We start from the raw sequence: 18,570 nt of genomic DNA, 5'->3' as shown, positions 1-18,570 counted from the left end.
CCAAACATGCCTGTGGTTATCCCATGGTAAGTCAAAGAGCACTTTGACCTAGCTTCAGACCCCAACGACTCAGCATGGTAGTGTGTGTTGAGTTATTTCCAGAGTGAGTACACATTTTTTTTCCCTCAGGTCCTCAACTATTCACCTCTTGGCCTGTCCCCGCACTTTCCTTCATGGCACTGGGGTGTCAGCTCCCTAACCACAGCACCAGACTTTCTGAACACACAGCAAGCAGTGACTAAATGTTTGTTGGGTAACCCAACAAATGAATACAAGTGAGTTAAAGATGAGAGTTTTTTGCCTTTGATTCCCATCTACACTTCTTTTTAAAAATTTTTTTATTTTATATTTGAGAGAGGGAGAGAGCGCATGCGAGCACGTAGGGGAGGGGCAGACAGGCAGAGACAGAATCTGAGCTCCAGGCTCTGAGCTGTCAGCACAGAGCCCGACGTGGGGCTCAAACTCACGAGCAGGGAGATCATGACTTGAGCGGAAGTCGGACGCTCAACCGACTGAGCCACTGAGGTGTCCCCCCTCCCCCGCCTCCACGTATATAAAGATGTTCAGACATCTTTCCAGAGAAACTTGTAAGGCAAAGGCTAATTCCAGTTGCGGGTTCGGATTCTACAGGGTAGGGAAGTTGCTCAGAGCTGCAAAAACGGGCTGAAGTGCCTCTTGTGGGGGCTCTTCCCAGCACAACTGCAAGGCAGGTGAGAGCCAGTAAGTTCTGATCCACGGAAAGAGTATATGATCTCAACAGCTTGGATCTGCTTGCATATTACATTATTCATGGCTTCTTTCCAAAGGCGACTGCATCCTAAGTTTTGGCCACACCCTCTGTACCGCTAGTGATGTAATCAGGTAACAAGACAGAACTATACTTGTGCATATCCGTGCGTCCCTCCTTCATTTTCATGCATAAGAACGCAGAGCCTGTTTTTTCCTCTCCTATTCAGGCAATTTAATGCTAATTCTTAGAACACATCCTGCCAGGAAAAAACTACACGAAGAGGAACGGTGTCAGGGGAGCCTCGGCAATTCCACAAGGTTGAAAGAAAGCGATGCCCAGGTAGCTTTATTCCAGATCGAGGCGGAAAGGTCACAAGACTACATTGCCTGCACTGTAATTAACACCCACATAGATTGTATTCAATTTAATTCACTTGGTACCTTGCAAACTTAGCGATGTCAGAAAAGCAACTCAAGCCCAACATTCCGGAAGTACCTTTAAGAAACTTAATGCTGAAATATGACATTCCCTCTCTCCCTACCCCTACCCACGCCCTGAGCAATTATGCAAGCCGGAACGAAAAAAGAAAGAGACATTACAAACCGCTATTCAGTCTTTGCTTTCAGGACACAGAATGGAGAAAATGTCTTGACGTTTCCCAAATGCCACCACCATGAAGAGTAGTGTCCCTGGGTCCCCATCTGGGATAATGGAGGTTCAGGAAGTCCGTGACTTGCAAAGCATTACCCACTGCAGAATTCAATGACAGGGTCAAAGCAAGTTTGAAGCGGACATCAGTGAAGGCTCGTTGGTTTGAATCACAGTTTGTAACACATTTTCAAAAAGAGTTAATCCTTGAAGTAACCCTTATCCAAATGGTTTCTGCCTTTTCCAAGTTCACTTTAGCAAACCTGTCTCATATGGGTTTGGTTTAAACTGTTTTTCTCCATCTATCAACCTGACAAATCAACACTCCACATCTTCAGAAATTACTACAGAATCACATGGCCAAGGCTTTACTTTGAACATTTCCCTCTGAATCCCTGAACTAAATGTTCTCATTAGAATTATTACTCTGCTGATCAGTTATATCCAACACACATAATGTTTCATATGGTATTGTTTATCCAGAAGAGCCTATTAGGTTTTGCTTTTAGATGTAGTTACATTTACCTACCCAAACACACTCCAAAGAAGTACTCCTAGAATGATTCTGTAACAAAATCAGTAGCCGGGGTGAAATGAAGTATGACAGGCTCAGTACAAATGCACGTGTCTACTCCAAATTAGGTAACTTGTTGATGGAAACTTAACATTCCTATGAAAGACATTGTACTGGTAACATTGTTGTTGTGTGTTATTTGCTACCGTTTTAACGTTCATATTCTAGTATTTAAATTCTTCTTTCTTGGGAAGGGGCGCCAGGGTGACTCTGTCGATTGGGCGTCCGACTTCACTCAGGTCATGACCTCATGGGTTCATGAGTATGAGCCCCGCGTCGGGCTCTGTGCTGACAGCTCGGAGCCTGGAGCCTGCTTCGGTTTCTGTGTCTCCCTCTCTCCCTGCCCCTCCCCCACTTGCCCTCTGTCTCTCTCTTTCTCTCTCTCTCAAAAATAAATAAACATTAACAAATTAAAAAAAATAAATTCTTCTTTCTCAATAATCAACCAAATTTGGGATTATTCTTCATAATGTCTTCAATGCTTTATCATAAGGTCTCAATGGGTCTTTGGAGAAAAGGCCTAAACAAAGCTTTACGACACAACAAAAATGATAATGTAACATTGGCGGCTAGTGTGTACTTGAAGGGAGTATGTCTCAGTGCGTCAAGAAGAGGTACAGAATTGTACGCAACCTGTCAACAACCCACCCATTTCTCAGAAATGAAGTGTCAAAATGTAATGAGGCAGTAATGCTACATGTATTTCACAGAAGAAAGGGGGAAATAAAAAGAACTGTTTACTTGGCATACGTATGTAGGCGTGGCCTACTCTTTAAGAACAATGACCTTAGATTTTAAAAGTCATCATCTATTTAGCTTTGAATCACTTAGGCCTCGTTTGCAAAAATGGTTGTTTTCTTTCAGGTAGGATAAAATAATGTATGGCATAGAAGAAGAAAATTAGATGTCTGATTCCCTCATCGTTTTGTTTTGTTTTGCTTTGCTTGGAATCATTCCGGCCGCTCTATTCTCATCACCAATATCCCCAAATAGGACTCAACAGTAATGAATTAAGCATGGTGGTATCGGAGAGACACGGGCCACTTTCCTAGCACATGGGTGGTTGTGAAGTGTTGGGGGCCTGTCCCACTCACACACAAGGGGTCATGGGTAGTTGTGTTTTGGGTCATGGGATCCACGATTTTCCACATTCCTGGTCCTCATCAACTGAACCAGGAATCCGCTTGACCTAAAAGCTAAACAAGACAAAGAATGCTGCTGGGCCGATGTGCTCTATTTCGGTCAGTGATTAACAACTGAGTCATGTTCTTCCTCTTCACGTGTCTTGCAACCATGATGGCAAGTGAGACAAACTGAAGTGACATAGCGTCTGCGAGTCTTGAACAGACTGAAGCCATGGGGCCGAGAGGAAAGTGGCAACAAGAGATGACATTGGGAGTAAACAGGGACAAGGAGAGCAGCGTCAGGGAGCCACCGACCGATTGATTACCACCCCACTGTTTGGTGCCGATCAGTGTTCCAGTTTCTAAAGACTGGCTGTGCAAGGTGACGCTGTTCCTTGCGTCTCCTTACTGGCCCCGCCCCAGACTTCCAGTGAAGTGCCCAGCGCTAGGTAAACCAGCGCCTGACCTTATCACCTTCAAGAGCATAACGAAAGCAGCCGCCATAATCAACCAATGGGAATCTGCTCAAAGGGAATTCTTCAGTGTTGGGACAGGAGATCCTAAGTGTCAACAAAACAGACTTTGATTTGCCATTCTACAGTTTTTACTTTCTCTCTCTCTCTCTTTTTTTTTTTTTTTACATTTATTTATTTTTAAGAAACAGAGTGAGACAAAGCATGAGCAGGAAAGGGGCAGAGAGAGAAGGAGACATAGAATCTGAAGCAGGCTCCAGGCTCTGAGCAAGCAGTCAGCACAGAGCCTGATGTGGGGCTGGAACCCACGAACTGTGAGATCATGACCTGAGCCGAAGTCGGACGCTCAACCGACTGAGCCACCCACGCGCCCCCCCTCTTTTTTTTTTTTTTCTAATGACAAAAGTAAAATTACACTCAATACAGGAGACTTGCAAAAGCTTAAAGGAAAAAAAAAAAAGTCACTCATCATCCCCACAACCAGAGACACTGCTGTGTGTGCAAATGTTCACCCAGCATTTTTTTTTAATTTTTTTTTAACGTTTTATTTATTTTTGAGACAGGGAGAGACAGAGCATGAACAGGGGAGGGTCAGAGAGAGGGAGACACAGAATGTGAAACAGGCTCCAGGCTGTGAGCTGTCAGCACAGAGCCCGACGCAGGGCTCAAACTCACGGACCGCGAGATCATGACCTGAGCCGAAGTTGGCCGCTTAACCGACTGAGCCACCCAGGCGCCCCTCACCCAGCATTTTAAAGCAGGCATACTAGGATGTTACAGTGGGAGCCAGCCTGTCTCGGTTTTAGCTGGGGCGTGAAAGCAAGAGATTCCACACATCCAGGTGAATTGTGAGAAGACCAGTCAGGAGAACTTGCTTGGTAGGATTTATTAAACCGAGAAATGAAAACAAAAACCAAACAGCCGAAGCCTTTGCCCTATGTTTTATTGTGGTTTTACAGTTTCTAGTCTTATGTTTAAGTCTTTAACCCATTTGGGGTTGGTTTTTGTGTGTGGTCTAAGACAAGGGTCCAGTTTCATTCTTCTGTGTGGGGGTACCCAGTTTCCCCTGAACCATTTGTTGAAGAGACTGTACTTTCTCCACGGTGTATTCTTGGCACAAAGATCAGTCGACATACTTGAATGAATTTATTTCTGGGCTCTTGACTGTGTCCCATTGACCTATCTAAAGATCTATCTTTATGCCAGTACCATACTGTTTTAATTACTGTAGCTTTGTAGTGTATTTTGGAATTAGAAAGTGTGTTGTGATTTCATGGATATGACACCAAAGGCAGGCAAAAATAGATGAGTGGAACTATATCAAACTAAAAATTAGCTTCAGCTCGGCAAAAGAAAGAATCACCAGAGTGAAAAGGTAACCTATGGGATGGGAGAAGACATGTGCCAAATAACATCTCTGATAAAGGGTTAATTTCCAAAATATCTAAGTAACTCTTACAATTTAATAGCAAAAAAACTAATAACCTGACTTAAAAATGGGCTAGGGGGCACCTGGGTGGCTCTGCTGGTTAAGCGTCCAACTCTTGATTTCAGCTCAGGTCATGATCTCACGGTCATAAGATCGAGCCCCATGTCAGGCTGTGCACTGACAACACAGAGCCTGCTTGGGATTCTCTGTCTCCCTCTCTCTCTGCCTCTCTCCCCCGCCAAAATAAATAAACAAACAAACAAAACAAAACAAAATAATAAAATAAAGTAGGCTAGGAACTTGAATAGACACTTCTCCAAAGAAGACATCCAGATGGCCGACAGACCCATGAAAAGATGGCCAACACCACTCATCATCAGGGAAATACAAATCAAAACCACAGTGAGATACCACCTCACAACTTGTCAGAATGGTTATTTTAAAAACAAAACAAAACAAAGAAAATGTTGGCAGGGAGGAAGGCATTGGAACCCTTTAGTACACTGCTGACGGGAACGCAAACTGGTGCAGCCACCTTGGAAAACGGTATGGAGGTTCCTCAAAACATGGAAAAATAGCAATTCCACTTCTGGGAATACATCTGAAGGAAATGAAAACACTAGCTCCAGAGATATCTGCACCTCCCATGTTCATAGCAATATTATTCACAATGGTGGAAAGCTGTAGAAAGAATTAAATTCCGTCAACAAGTGGACTTTTTAAATGGGATAGAAACAAAAAAAATAAATGTGATAGAAACATAGAACGGAACGTTCTCAGCCTTTAAAAAGAAGGAAATTCTGCAAATGTGACAACATGGATGAGCCTTGAGGACGTTATGCTGAGTGAAATTAGCCAGACACATAAGGACCAACACTGAGTGATGCCACTTATATGAGGTTTCTAATATAGTTAAACTAATAGAAGCAAAGGATAGCACGGTGGTAGTGAGGGGGAGGGCGATGGGGAACCGCTAATCAAGTATAAAATTTCAGTTCTGCATAAACGAGTAAGTTCTAGAGATCTGCTGAGTAACACTGGGGCCAAAAGATAAAAACACTGTATTACGCGCTGATAACCCTTAAGAGGGTAGAGCTCGTGTTAAGCGTCCTTACCAAAAACAAGTCCAAAGCCTTCTTGTTAAGATTACAAGTCCCCTACCCCCACTGGGTCAGAAGAGTGGAGACTGAGGAGCCGCGAGCAGATTTTCTTTAGAGAGGGGGGCTTTAACAGCACCGCTGGGCTTTCACCTGTGTTGCCGACAGTTTAGGGGAAAGGCTGCCTGGTGTCTGACTCCAGGGCAAGAAGACGAAGTTCCAGAAGCTGGTGCCAGCCGGCTCAGAGTAAAGGGAGACTGAAGGGAGGTTGCCCAGCTGGCAAGCAGTCCTCACTTCCAGGGTTTCTGGGGCAGAAACGCTGTGTGTGTTTCCCACGGACGAGACATGAACCCCCGAAGAGGCCGGGGAGGTGTGGGGTTCTCTTAGTTCATTTCCACCAGAGCTAGCTCAAGAGGTAAAAAGACCTTGGTGGAAAGAGGCTGTGGGCGAACCACTGGGCTCCTAGGGACACGGAGAGGTTGGGCAGAGAGCAGGGGACACCAGACACTTTCATCAAAAGCTGCAGGAGAACGGAGCCTAAAAGCCCCCACGTGAGCTCGCAAGAGGCAAATGTAAACATCTGTCCGCCCAGAGAGTGTGGGCGCCATCCTACAGCCATCTCAGTCACCCCCCACACCCCTACCCAAGCCTGTACCTCTCTGCCCACCCACCCACCCCCTACCTCCTCCCTTCAGGGCAGGGGGAGGTGGAGGCTTTGGGGGAAAGGGAGGATCATATCCCTGTCGCCGTTCTGGGCTTCTCCCTGATGCGCACAGTGAGTGTGCCAGGGGGAATGGCTGTGCTGGGAATGAGATCGGCATTAGTCAGGTACCAGCCGGTCTAATCACCACATTGACCGGAGACTGTTTTGTGGCTTCAAGTGACCAAGGACTTTTATTACCTAACGGTGAGCAGAAAAGTCATGGGACTGGTCATGTTTTGCCCAGTGGCAATTACAGGCAAAACCAGAGACGCTCTCTGATGTCCCAGGAGTCCAGCTTGGTCAACGTGACACACGCATATGCGTTTTGTAACAATGCCTTTATGCAACAAATACTGTCTTGCAGCTAACAATTCTCACTTAGCATTATATTAAGAATGCTGTGCTACATCGATATTTTCTTATCATCCTATCTTGGTTCCCTAATATATGTACCTACTCCCTTACTGTTGGATATAGGAGTTGTTTTTAATTTTTCACAAACAAAATGTTGAAATGCACACAGTTTAAACTTAGCGTTGTGTACCTCTACGATTAATTCCTTAGGATAAATTTGCTTGAAGTGGGATTGATGAGACAAAGGACAGACATGTTTCAGTGACTTATGAAATGACTTATCATTCAGTGACTTATCACAAAATTGCTCAGGAGAAAGGTGATATCAAAATTTTCTCCAACCAGCAGATTCTCTGTGAAGGAAAATTTCCCCATGTCTTTGCCAACATGAATTATTATTGTTCTTAATAATCTTTGCTAAACTGATACCTGACAAGCAAAAAAAAGAGGGAGGGATTCGTTAAAAAAGGTCTGATTACTGGAGAAGTTATTATTTTGTATGTTTTTAAAAAAATTTTTTTAACATTTATTTATTTTCTGAGGCAGAGAGAGACAGAGCATGAACGGGGGAGGGTCAGAGAGAGAGGGAGACACAGAATCTGAAACAGGTTCCAGGCTCTGAGCCATCAGCACAGAGCCTGACGCGGGGCTTGAACTCACGAACCGCGAGATCATGACCTGAGCCGAAGTCGGACGCTTAACCGACTGAGCCTCCCAGGCGCCCCTATTATTTCGTATGTTAACTGCATATGCGTGTGTGTGTGTGTGTGTTGTGACTTATCTGCTCAACACCTTTGCTTATTATTTTAACCCAGGTGTCATGGAAAATATCAGCTCTCTGAAGCTCAAGGCCAAGGACAAAACGGATGTCAGAATTGGTAACTGCTGGTATTTGCTTCAGAGAGTAGCTCGCAGACGGGCCTTATGTCATCAAGCAGGAGCTCAGACTGGCTCCTACAACAGACCACAGAGCAGGGCTGAATGTTGTCTTCAAAGAGTTTTCTTGGTTGTTTACCTGCCATTATTCCTCTTGCTTCCATTCAGGCTGCTTGGTAAATACAAAGAGAGGTGTTCTGTGACCCCAGGACACAGACAGGATGGTCAGAGCCACACTCTAGCACTATCTTCACCTTTTCCCATCCAACTGCCCCAGACTGGCTTGGCTGCACAGAATCACTGTCTGAGCGTGTGTGAGGGTGACGGGCCTGGAGAGCAGGGACACTCAGATGGTGGGTTCTGATCCCTTTGTTACTTGGGCTGATCAAATAACATTTATGCGTCTCATTTTCCTCTCCCGTAAACTCAGTGCTTCGTGCCCAGACACCCGACTTACCCACGTGGACTTGTTTTCCACTGTCCTCCCATTCAAACCCCAGGGGCAGCCATTCCAAACTCTATGGCCATATTCTCTGGGCTTTTTCCCAAGTTACTCTCCTCTGCTCGCAATGCCCTTCTTGACGTATTCTTTGTCCCATCATTCAATTCAGTGCTGGCACTGAGCTAAAGGATTGAAAATAAAATGAATCTGGGGCACCTGGGTGGCTCAGTTGGTTAAGCGGCCGACTTCGGCTCAGGTTATGATCTCACGATCCGTGAGTTCGAGCCCCACGTCGGGCTCTGTGCTGATGGCTCAGAGCCTGGAGCCTGTTTCAGATTCTGTGTCTCCCTCTCTCCGACCCTCCCCTGTTCATGCTCTGTCTCTCCCTGTCTCAAAAATAAATAAAACGTTAAAAAAATTAAAAAAAAAGAAAATAAAATGAATCTAATTCAACTATAATGAGCATGTCAGTTTGCAAGGACGCCGTAAACACACTAGGAGATGGCAGCTGTAACAGCAGGAAAGGACATGTACAAAATAGCTGTGTCACAACACGGGACATGATAGATTCTTAAAAGAAAAATAGTTTCTCTACTCACAACGCTTCTGACACTAAGTGCCCAGAGTTCGTGCAGACCCCATAGGTTCAGGGCTCAATCCCACAAGATCTGACCCCACTCCAGACACTCATCTCAAACCCAGGCTCCTAGTACTTCTGACTGAGCACCCAAGGCCGCTCTTTTTGGATTTGAGAATTTGCTGGAAAAGCTCGCAGAACTCAGGTAAAGTTTACTTATTATTGCCAACTTATTACAAAGGGTATTTGTAAAGGATACAAATGAACAGCCAGATTAAGAAATACATAGGACAGGGTCCAGACGTGTCCTGAGCAGGGGAGCTCTGTCTCCATGTCCCCATGAAGTTTAGGGGTGTGCCACCTCCTGGCATGTGCATGCATTCTCATTGGCCAACCCACAAGCTCTCCGAACTTTGTTGTTTAGGGTTTTATAGAGGCTTCATTATGTAGGCACGGGTGATCTAACCATCAGCCATTATTGATTAAGTCAGTCTCCAGCCCCTACCCTGTCCACCTCTCCCTGGAGGTCACGGGTTGGGGCTAAAAGTTCCAATCCTGGTTCCTCTGACCCCAACTTCCAGGAGTTACAGACCCAGGTTAGGGTGAAAGGATCTTATTATGAATAACAAAAGACTCCTCTCATCCCTGCCACTCATGAAATTACAAGGGTTTTAGAAGCTCGATTCCAGGAACCAGAGACAAAGATCAAATATATATATTTCTTATTATATCACAATCATGTAATGGGAAACCAAGACTCTTGCCTTGCAATAATCAAGAAGGATATGATTAGTGCGGGGAAAGCATTGGCGGAGAGGGGTCATAAAGGACAGGTGGGAATATACTTCCTGGAGTGTAAGCCCCACTAGGGCAGAGTCTGAATTTCCCACTGTTCCTCACTAGTGATGCTTGTTCTTCAGTGAATGATTGAAGGATTTGGAAAATAGATTGTGTGTGTGTAGGAAAGGGGTATGAAGATCGTCACTGGTAGAGAGAAATTTGAGCAAAGGAAGTTGCTTTTGTTTTTGTCTTATTTCTGTGTTCCTAGTAAGTTTTTATTTGCTGGCCTTGCATCAAGAGAAATCGTCCAAGCTTCCTCATGGAAGTCAGTCATTATCTACTAATATTTTTGTTACTATCCTGTGTCACTGGGCTATAAATAAGGGTCCCAGAGACTCTGAAATTCTCTCAATTCCTTGTTAGACACATATGGGAGAAGGTTCAGTACTAAGATCATACAGGTCTTCTGGAGGCTTCCTACACTCTCTTATAAAGAACAGATCTTGGAGGGGAAGTTAAAGATTTCGTTTTGCGGGGGCACCTGGGTGGCCCAGCGGGTTAAGCGTCTGATTCTTGATTTCGGCTCAGGTCATGGTCTTGTGGTCTCATGGTCGTGAGATTGAGCCCACCCTGTTTCCATGTGCTGAGTGTGGAGCCAGCTTTGAATTCTCTCTCCTTCCCTTTCCCTCTCTCTCAAAATAAATAAATAAACTTAAAAATATTTTTCTTTTTCTGGCCTCATGTCTGTCACTCACACAAACACCAATACACTGGGCGACTGCTCCTCGATTCAGCAGATTCACCTAAATGCTGGAGATAAGGAGAATGACACATCATCTTTCGACACGCAGTTAACTCCTTTATCAGAAGTGATTCTGTGCCTCTCTAGTTATCATTTACAGATTAATAAGTTCAGTGATAAAATGCAAACAGTTAGCCTAAATCTCATTCTCCATGTGCAACTTTAAAATATTATTTTTAGCAATTTCTGCTTAAAAAAAAAAGTTAGTGAACACGTAGCAGAAGTTACTGAAGGTGAACAGATCCCTGGGGGTGTGGGGATGAAGGGAGGGGTGAGGAAACACCAAAGTCAGTCTGCTGTTACCCACAATACACAAACACCAGCCCTATTCTTTGGGATTTTAGTTCCCAACACGGACACCGGAATGGCCTTTCTGAATTGAAGATTTGTGCGTCTAACTGCCGATTAAAGTTCTCTAAGTGCGTAATGCAGATTTGGCACAAAGGGAGCATTAAGAAGCCGGAATTGGGAGTCTTTCTCCCCTCATCTGCAGCCCGCTCATCCGCCTCTCACCGCCAACCCGTCCGTCTCTCTCTCTCTCCAAAACCCGTGCCACCCATTAGTTACTTGGTCATGTGCAGTATACGGTTTCAATTTTCATGCCCTGTCCGCCCAAAGAGATTATACATTTCTTGGGTTCTACACTCTGCGTTTACCGCAGCAGCTCCTCAAAATACTTGTCAAGTAGGTCTTATTTGAATGAAATGAAAATATCACTAATCTGGATCCCCAAAGAAGCTGCCATTTATTTAAGCAAACTCCCGTCACGGTAAACTTGGCAAGGGGCATCTTTTCCCTTGCTCGTCATGCCTGCTGATGGCACCGCGTTCAGCCTGGCTGCTTTGAACCTAGAGACCTATGTCGGATATATTCACATGGATTCTGGACTATCTGGGCCAGACTAGCTGCCAGGGGCTTCGTCCTGGCACATAGCAGCTTACCTGGTTGGTGTTCGGTGGCACGGGGTAGAATGACTTTCTCTCTCTCTTTAGTGACTCAGGACAAGCTTCGAAACCGAGATCGCCGGTGCCCGAGCCTGGAGGACGGGGGCGCACCGGAGAGAGGAGACTCCCCGCCTCGTGCTGACCCGTACAGAGAAGGGCACTGTTATCAGGTCAGCCTGCCGCTTCTTCGCGAAGGGAAACAGCGCTTGAGATGTCTTGTGTTTCGTGTTTTTTGTGTTTTTTGGCTTTTTCTTTTTGGAGGGGAAGAGGGCCCTAAGGATCAGTCAGCCTCAATTAGTTTTGCTGAGCACAGGAGCGAGCAACAGCTCCTGACAGGAGTCCCAAGGTGACGGGGAGGAAATGAAAGCACCTGCAGGTTCCTGTGGCTGCCTGGGCGCCTGCTGTCTGGCAGGCTGTTCACCTCGGCCCTCCGCGTGGTGGTTCCTGTGGGTCAGTCCCTCCTCGGCCGTCAGGCGGCTGCTGGCAGCCTCTGCCCGAGAGTCCTTGACCAGGCCATCTGGACCCGGGGAGCGTGTTCCAGTCTCCCTTGCCAGGACTCTGCTTTGAATTCCGCCCACCCCTCCCTGGACGGCGATCCAGGCCTAAAACGTGACCTTCATTGCCAAGAGGTAAAGTACATCCTGCGATGAAGTAGCTCGATGTTTAAAAGGTGGTGGAGGAATTGAGGTCCTTTTGCACTCTCTGGACTCACAGAGCGTAGAATTTACTGGAATCTCTCAGTTTCAGTGTAAACAGCAGGCCAAATGTCAAAAGCTCCTCAAAGTGAGAAACCTGAGTTCACACGAACGGTCCTTTCTCCCTTCTCCAGCCGATCAGCCCCAAGGCCTGCTCATTTAATTTTCCAAATATCTCTCGAGCCTTTCCCCTTCTCTGCATCACCAGTCGAGTCCCCTATACATACCTCGTGTCATCCTGGTGTCAGCCACACCCAGAGCCATCTACCACTGACGGTCACTCTACTGTGACAGGCATCCCAGTGGCTCCACGGGCCTTCAGTTTGTAGCGAGCCCTCTGGCCGGGGACTGGCTTGCACTTTGTATTCCAGTGATCCTCACTCCTGGCGATGCCCGTAGGTCCCCGCAGTCCTCCACACCCCGTGTCTTCCCTACCGCCGTTTGCCCCATTCAGAATCTGGTTCCCCCTTCTGTTCACCCCACACCCCCTTCCAGACTCAAGTCGGGCATCGTCTCCTCCTCCACGTCTTCCCTGAGACCTCACGTGGGGTTAAATGACCTCTGTGTCCCTGTGCACAGCTAGCTTATTGTCTGCCTTGTTACAGGAGATGAGCTGTTTTTTGTTTTTTTTTTTAATGTTTGTTTATTTTTGAGAGGGGGAGAGGGGCAGAGAGAGAGAGAATCCCAAGCAGGATGTGTGCTGTCAGCACAGAGCCCCGTGCAGGGCTTGAACCCATAAACCGTGAGATCACGACCTGAACCAAAATCCAGAGTTGGACGCTTAACCGACTGAGACACCCAGGCGCCCTTAGAGACGCTGTTTTAAAACGTTCTCCCTCCCTGGTTTTGTATCTCTGGTACTAGGGTCACAGCAGAATCTCAAGGACATCTGCTAAATAATGAGAGCTGCTCCACAGAAGTGCTGCTGAATCCACGATATGGGGGAAAAATCTATCTAATGGGGCTCTCACCCTAAGAGGAACACAGGGGTACCCAGCCTCTGACCCCCAGTGCTGCGAGGCACCACGAGGAGGGTCCTGGGGCAGCAACAGGCTCCAAAGACAAAGGCCTTAACGCTGCCAACAGGAGCTCGTCACGCCTGGAAATGCCATGAGAAAGACGTGAAATTGCAGTGCAACTGCCAACACCTGATGCTGACGACTGACCGACCTGCAATTAAAACGTCCTGATGACTGCTGCATCCCGGGAGGGTAGGCAGGTCCAAGCCAAAGGAGGTGGGGCCCCTACCTCCCCAAGAGACCCAGGCCCCTAAAGGTGAAGAAGCTTCCATTTTTGCCACCCGTGAGTGGCCTGGAGCACCTCACAGAGGAAGGTCAGATGAGCGGAGAACAGAAAAGCCTTTTTATCAACTTTCACGATGAGACTATCATTGTTCGGAAGCACGGCTGGGAAATTGTGCCATTTACAACACTTGTTAGTGGGTCCTTAGACCCATGGGAATTGTTTCTAATAAAAAAAGTTACAATAAGAACGTATGTATCTTTTGGGGGCCGTGAGCGCTCCTGAAGCACCCAGAAGGCCCAGAGCAGGGTGTGGGACATTGACACATGGGGTAAATGACAAGCAGCTGGGTGAGAGGCTGGACTCAGAGCTCCGCGGAACCCAGGTACAGAACGCCAGGCAGAGCGAGGCGAGGGTGGGGTACGGTGTGCTTTGAAGGTGGAGACAGCTACCCTGCAGGGAATATGTTACTCATAAACCTTTTAAAGACTTTTGCCTGGACGGCGGTGGCCAAGCAATTAAACTGCTGTGGACAGACATGACCTAATTTATTGGCTCTTCCAGCTGCCTTGCGTGGAGCCGGGGTTAGTATCACCTACAAATAAGAATGTGTTTGGACGGGATGGGGGGTGGGTGGGTGCTGAGAATAGGGGAGAGAGTGATGTCCTTAAGGAGGGAGGGGGAGCCCCAGGAAGCGGAGCAGAGAGAGCAGGAGCGTGGCCAGGCCCTCCCTGACACGCTCCCCCACGAGGAACGAGCCCAGCGGAGCTGTGGTGCTTTGCTTACTCTGAGGGGTGAAGCACCAGTACCCACGACTGAGGGGCGGCTTTCAGAAAGCAGAGCACACACGTGGCTTCTGTGCATCCTGACGGGGAGCCGCAACATGAACAAAGGCACAAGAATTCGGCTGGCAGCTTAGACTACCCTCAATTATGCACAGTCCAAAAAGCCATTTTCAAAAAAAAAAAAAAGTTTATATTTTGACAGTGAGCGAGCATGACCAGGGGAGGAGCACAGAGAGAAGGGGACAGGGGATCCCAAGCAGGCTCTGAGCTGTCAGCACAGAGCCCGACGTGGGGCTTGAACTCTCGAACTGTGAGATCATGACCTGAGCCGAAGTCGGACGCTCAACTGACCGAGTCACCCAGGCACCCCCTCAAAAAGCTGTTTTTATATAGCTTGCTGTGATCTGGAAGCAAAGAAGAAAACCACACATAAAACACACAACAGCAATTTTTAAAAAAATAGGCTGTTAAAAGTTCTGCAGTTTAGGGGTGCCTGGGGGGCTGGGTCGGTTCAACGTCCGATGCTTGGTGTCTGCTCAGGTCACGATCTCACAGTTTCATGGGACTGAGCCCTGCGTGGGGCCCCACGCTGACAGCACAGAGCCTGCTTGGGACTCTCTCTCTGCCCCTCTCCCACTCACTCTGTCTCTCTCAAAATAAATCAACATTTAAAAAAATGTTCTGCAGTTTCAAAGCCTAAAAATAAAAAGGGAAAAACCTGGGTCCCCAGCTGAGCTCTGCCACGATTTAAATGAACATGCTGGCTGTTTTTAGGGGATTTCATATAGACCCACAGATGGTCCCTGGCCATCGGGGAGCCTGTGACGATTTTGTCTGCGGAGCTCCAGGGCCCTGCTGTCACTCCTGCCTGCATGTCAGCTACGTCTGACAACCATTAAGGATGCCCACTTAACAACGGTGGCGGGGAGGGGGGGAGCCTCGATTCATGGGCAGCCTCGGGGCTCACGTGGATGGTGAGCTCACTGGTGTGGCTGCCGGGGTGGGACTGATGGAGATCACAGGGGCCCTCGACCTGACCCCACACTGCCACTGCGATGAACTCTGATCACATGTCCTCTCAACTGCCATTTAACGCCCTTAAAACTGAGGTATTAATTTCCCTTCGAACCTACACTTGTCCACCCGCCTCCACCATCCCTTGCCCGGATCACTTCACCCACAGAGCCACAGAACATGCGGCACAAGTGCCTTGGGCACCATCAGAGTCCCATGTTCAAGTCCCACATCCACCAATGGACCTAACTATGTCCTGAGACTCTTTGAGAAAAGAGAGAAATCAGGCTAATAATTCCTGGGGAAAACAAGGATAATCGTATTCATTCTTTCTACCTTATTTAGGGGGCTCAAGTGCACCCAGTAGGCTTTATACTAGTGCATATAGTTAAGATGTCACCAGTCAAGTATTCCTGAATAATCACAGCATCAGCACAGAGAGGTACATAATTCCTTCCTCTTGCCCCGGCCAATCTGTACTGACCCCGGGCTGTTTTTCCCTTTCAGAAACTCCTTGGGCTTCCCCGTTGGCTTCTTTATCTGTTCCCTCCTACTTCCTGACCTTGAACATGACCACTCAACAGTCAGTGTGCAGGACCTGTGGCTACAGCAAGACAGCAAGTGCCCAAGAACAGGGTCTAAGCTGCTTGTGGATATTACAGCGTTTGTGTTTGTGCATAACCCACACTTAGTGGGCAGTGAAACAAAACAAAGCAACAAAAAGCAAAAAGCACTTCTTCCCGTTGCCAGACTAAACAGCTCCAGGGACAGAAGGTTCCCTTTTGATCCTACAAGCAGTTTTATTTTATTTTTTGATTTAAAAAAATTTTTTTAAATGTTTGTTAAGTTTTGAGAGACAGAGAGACACAGCATGAGCAGGGGAGGGGCAGAAAGAGAGGGAGACACAGATTCCAAAGCTGGCTCCAGGCTCTGAGCTGTCAGCACAGAGCCCGATGCAGGGCTCGAACCCACGAACCATGAGATTATGACCTGAGCTGAAGTTGGACGCTCAACGGACTGAGCCACCCAGGCGCCCCCCTACCAAGCAATTTTAAAGTGGGAAAGCACTAGAAACAAGGTTCCTTACATCTGACGCAGGCACAGCCCTCTCCATTGTCCTTTGCTAGGACTCCTGGTTCTCCCCTCCCAAACCACAGGGTTTCCAGAAAATCAACACTCCCTGAAGTTGTGCAAAGGAGTGTAGGAAAGATGTGCCAGGAGGAGTCAGTGCCCGATGCCCAGGCAGCCAGGCTGGGATTGCTTCCTGCACAAGGGAGTCATCTAGGGAGCTTTAAAAAGATACCCATGCCCAGCCTGATCACAGGATTAAGCCAGAATGTCAGGGTGGGGGCCTGGCATTGGTTAATTTTGAGAGCTTCTCAGGTGGTTGTCATTTCAGCCAGGTTTGAGAACCCATGTCTTAGCAGAGCCCGTGGGCCAGGACCTGTCCTCATAGAGACCAAGAAGACAACAAGTATCTTAGTGCACAGGTGGGCACACAGAAAGCAAGTGCAAGCCCCTTCTTAGCACCTGCCACACCAACACTGTATCACTTTTAGCTGAACTAGATGGTCTATGGCCCCTGCTCAGGAACTGCAGTTACTAAACTTGCCCCCAGAGGGTGCTGCAGACTGACCCTAAGGCAGACCATCTACAGGCCGGCCAGAGAGGTGTCATGTGACCTGGCATGATGGTCATGTCCATGAGGAACCGGACCAGAGAATGTGAAAAGCAACAGCCAAACAATCAAGGGCATCCTAAGAGGGCAGTGTGGGCTGTGACGTGCAAGCAGAGAGTGTGGCTGGTCCCTGGAGCCGTGTTGGTTCCCCACGTCCTTCAAACTCCAGTTTCAGTCCACGTGTAACCTTTCTGCAAAGCCCTCTCTACATTAGGTGCCCTTAGTGAGACTCCTTTCTACCCAAAGACCCTGACTCACAGGAGCAAGATGGAAACTGGGCAGGACACAGGAAGTAGAGGCACGGAGAAGCAGCAGCCCAGAGAAGCCAGAGCAGAAGGCGGCAACTCCCAAAATGTGCTGAAGTGAGGGGAATGGTGAAACAACACAGAATGACCATGGACAGTTGTACAGGATAACAGGAAGGAAAATGCATTAAGAATTATCTGGCAGGAAGCAAAGCTTTAGCAATTTAAGCCTGGGCAGTGAGAAACTGCAGACTCTACAGGGCGAAGGAAGAGGACAACAGGAACAGGAGAGAAAAGACAACCGGGAACTGTCCTTCCCCTGCTCTGCTCAGTGCTGCTGGCCGATGAGCTCTGCAAGCTGAATCTCTAGGCTGTCACCACCAGTCAGCTGCTTCCAGCCAGACACTGGCAGGAGACTGGAGGGCGAGAAGAAGGAAGAAGTCAGGGTTTTCTCCTCCTCCGCTTCTTGCAAAACTTCTGGCAGTGATTGCCTTCCCCATGCCTCCAAATCCCCAGACAGGCCTGCACGGTTGGCTGCAGTTTCTCTCGGGGCAGGGGCGGGGATCATAGCCTAGGCTTGGATAACACCACCTGCTCCCTTTTCCTCCCCAACCAGGGGTGTGCCAGAGCTGGCTTGTACTGGCTCACAAGGGCAGATTGTTAAATACTCAGGAATTTTGCAAGCTGGTTGTTAAACTAATGCTAGCTGGAAATTGGCCAATGCTACAAATCAAGGCTTTTTTTTTTTTTTCCTCCGGGGGAGCTAGTTACCAGCACACTGCTGCCTCCAGGCTTCCTGTAGCTGCCAGTCTCAGTTTTGCCTCAATGTTCCCGGATTGGTATCTCTTTTTACCACCCTGTAACCAATTCACTGCACTACATTCTATTTTACATGAGGACTACTTTCTGTTTTCCTGGTGGGACCGTGATTGATGTGCCGACGATGATATCCTCAAGAGCTGTGTGCCAGCTCCCTTGTGAGAGGTAAACATTAAATTCACAACATGCGAGGTTTTAATTTTGTTTGCTTGTTTGTCTAGTCATCTTGTTAATCACTTATCCTTGTGATTAATTTTTTTAACGTTTATTTGTTTTGAGAGAGAGAGAGAGAGAGAGAGTGTGCATGAGCCCAAGAGCAGGGGAGGGGCAGAGAGAGAGGGAGACTAAGGATCCCAAGCAGGTTCCCGGCTGTCAGTGCAAAGCCCCCCGACGTGGGACTCAATCTCACAAACCACGCTATAAGATGATGACCTGAGCCGATGTCAAGAGTTGGACGCTTAACCAAATGAGCCGCCCAGGTACGCCTCCTTGTGATTAATTTCTAAAGCAGATTGATTCTGTTATACATTAAAAACTTA

At 47.5% G+C, this 18,570-nt stretch overlaps 1 protein-coding gene across 6 annotated transcripts in view; it reads right to left on the bottom strand.

Annotated features, from left to right (window-relative positions):
• The window catches only part of EXPH5 (exophilin 5), a 77,535-nt gene that overhangs the window by 44,604 nt on the left and 14,361 nt on the right, over nt 1-18,570 (bottom strand). Inside the window, exon 1 of one of the 6 annotated variants that reach the window (XM_015082228.3) lies at nt 11,551-12,705. The exons of the other annotated variants lie outside the window; for them this stretch is intronic. The gene's annotated coding sequence lies outside the window, so the exon portion shown is untranslated. Of the gene's footprint in view, nt 1-11,550; nt 12,706-18,570 lie in introns of those variants that run through there. 6 annotated transcript variants of the gene reach the window in all.

Source organism: Acinonyx jubatus, chromosome D1, assembly GCF_027475565.1.
Source record: "Acinonyx jubatus isolate Ajub_Pintada_27869175 chromosome D1, VMU_Ajub_asm_v1.0, whole genome shotgun sequence".
In the NCBI taxonomy this organism is placed as follows: Eukaryota; Metazoa; Chordata; class Mammalia; order Carnivora; family Felidae; genus Acinonyx; species Acinonyx jubatus.
This window is presented reverse-complemented; position numbering and strand designations above follow the sequence as displayed.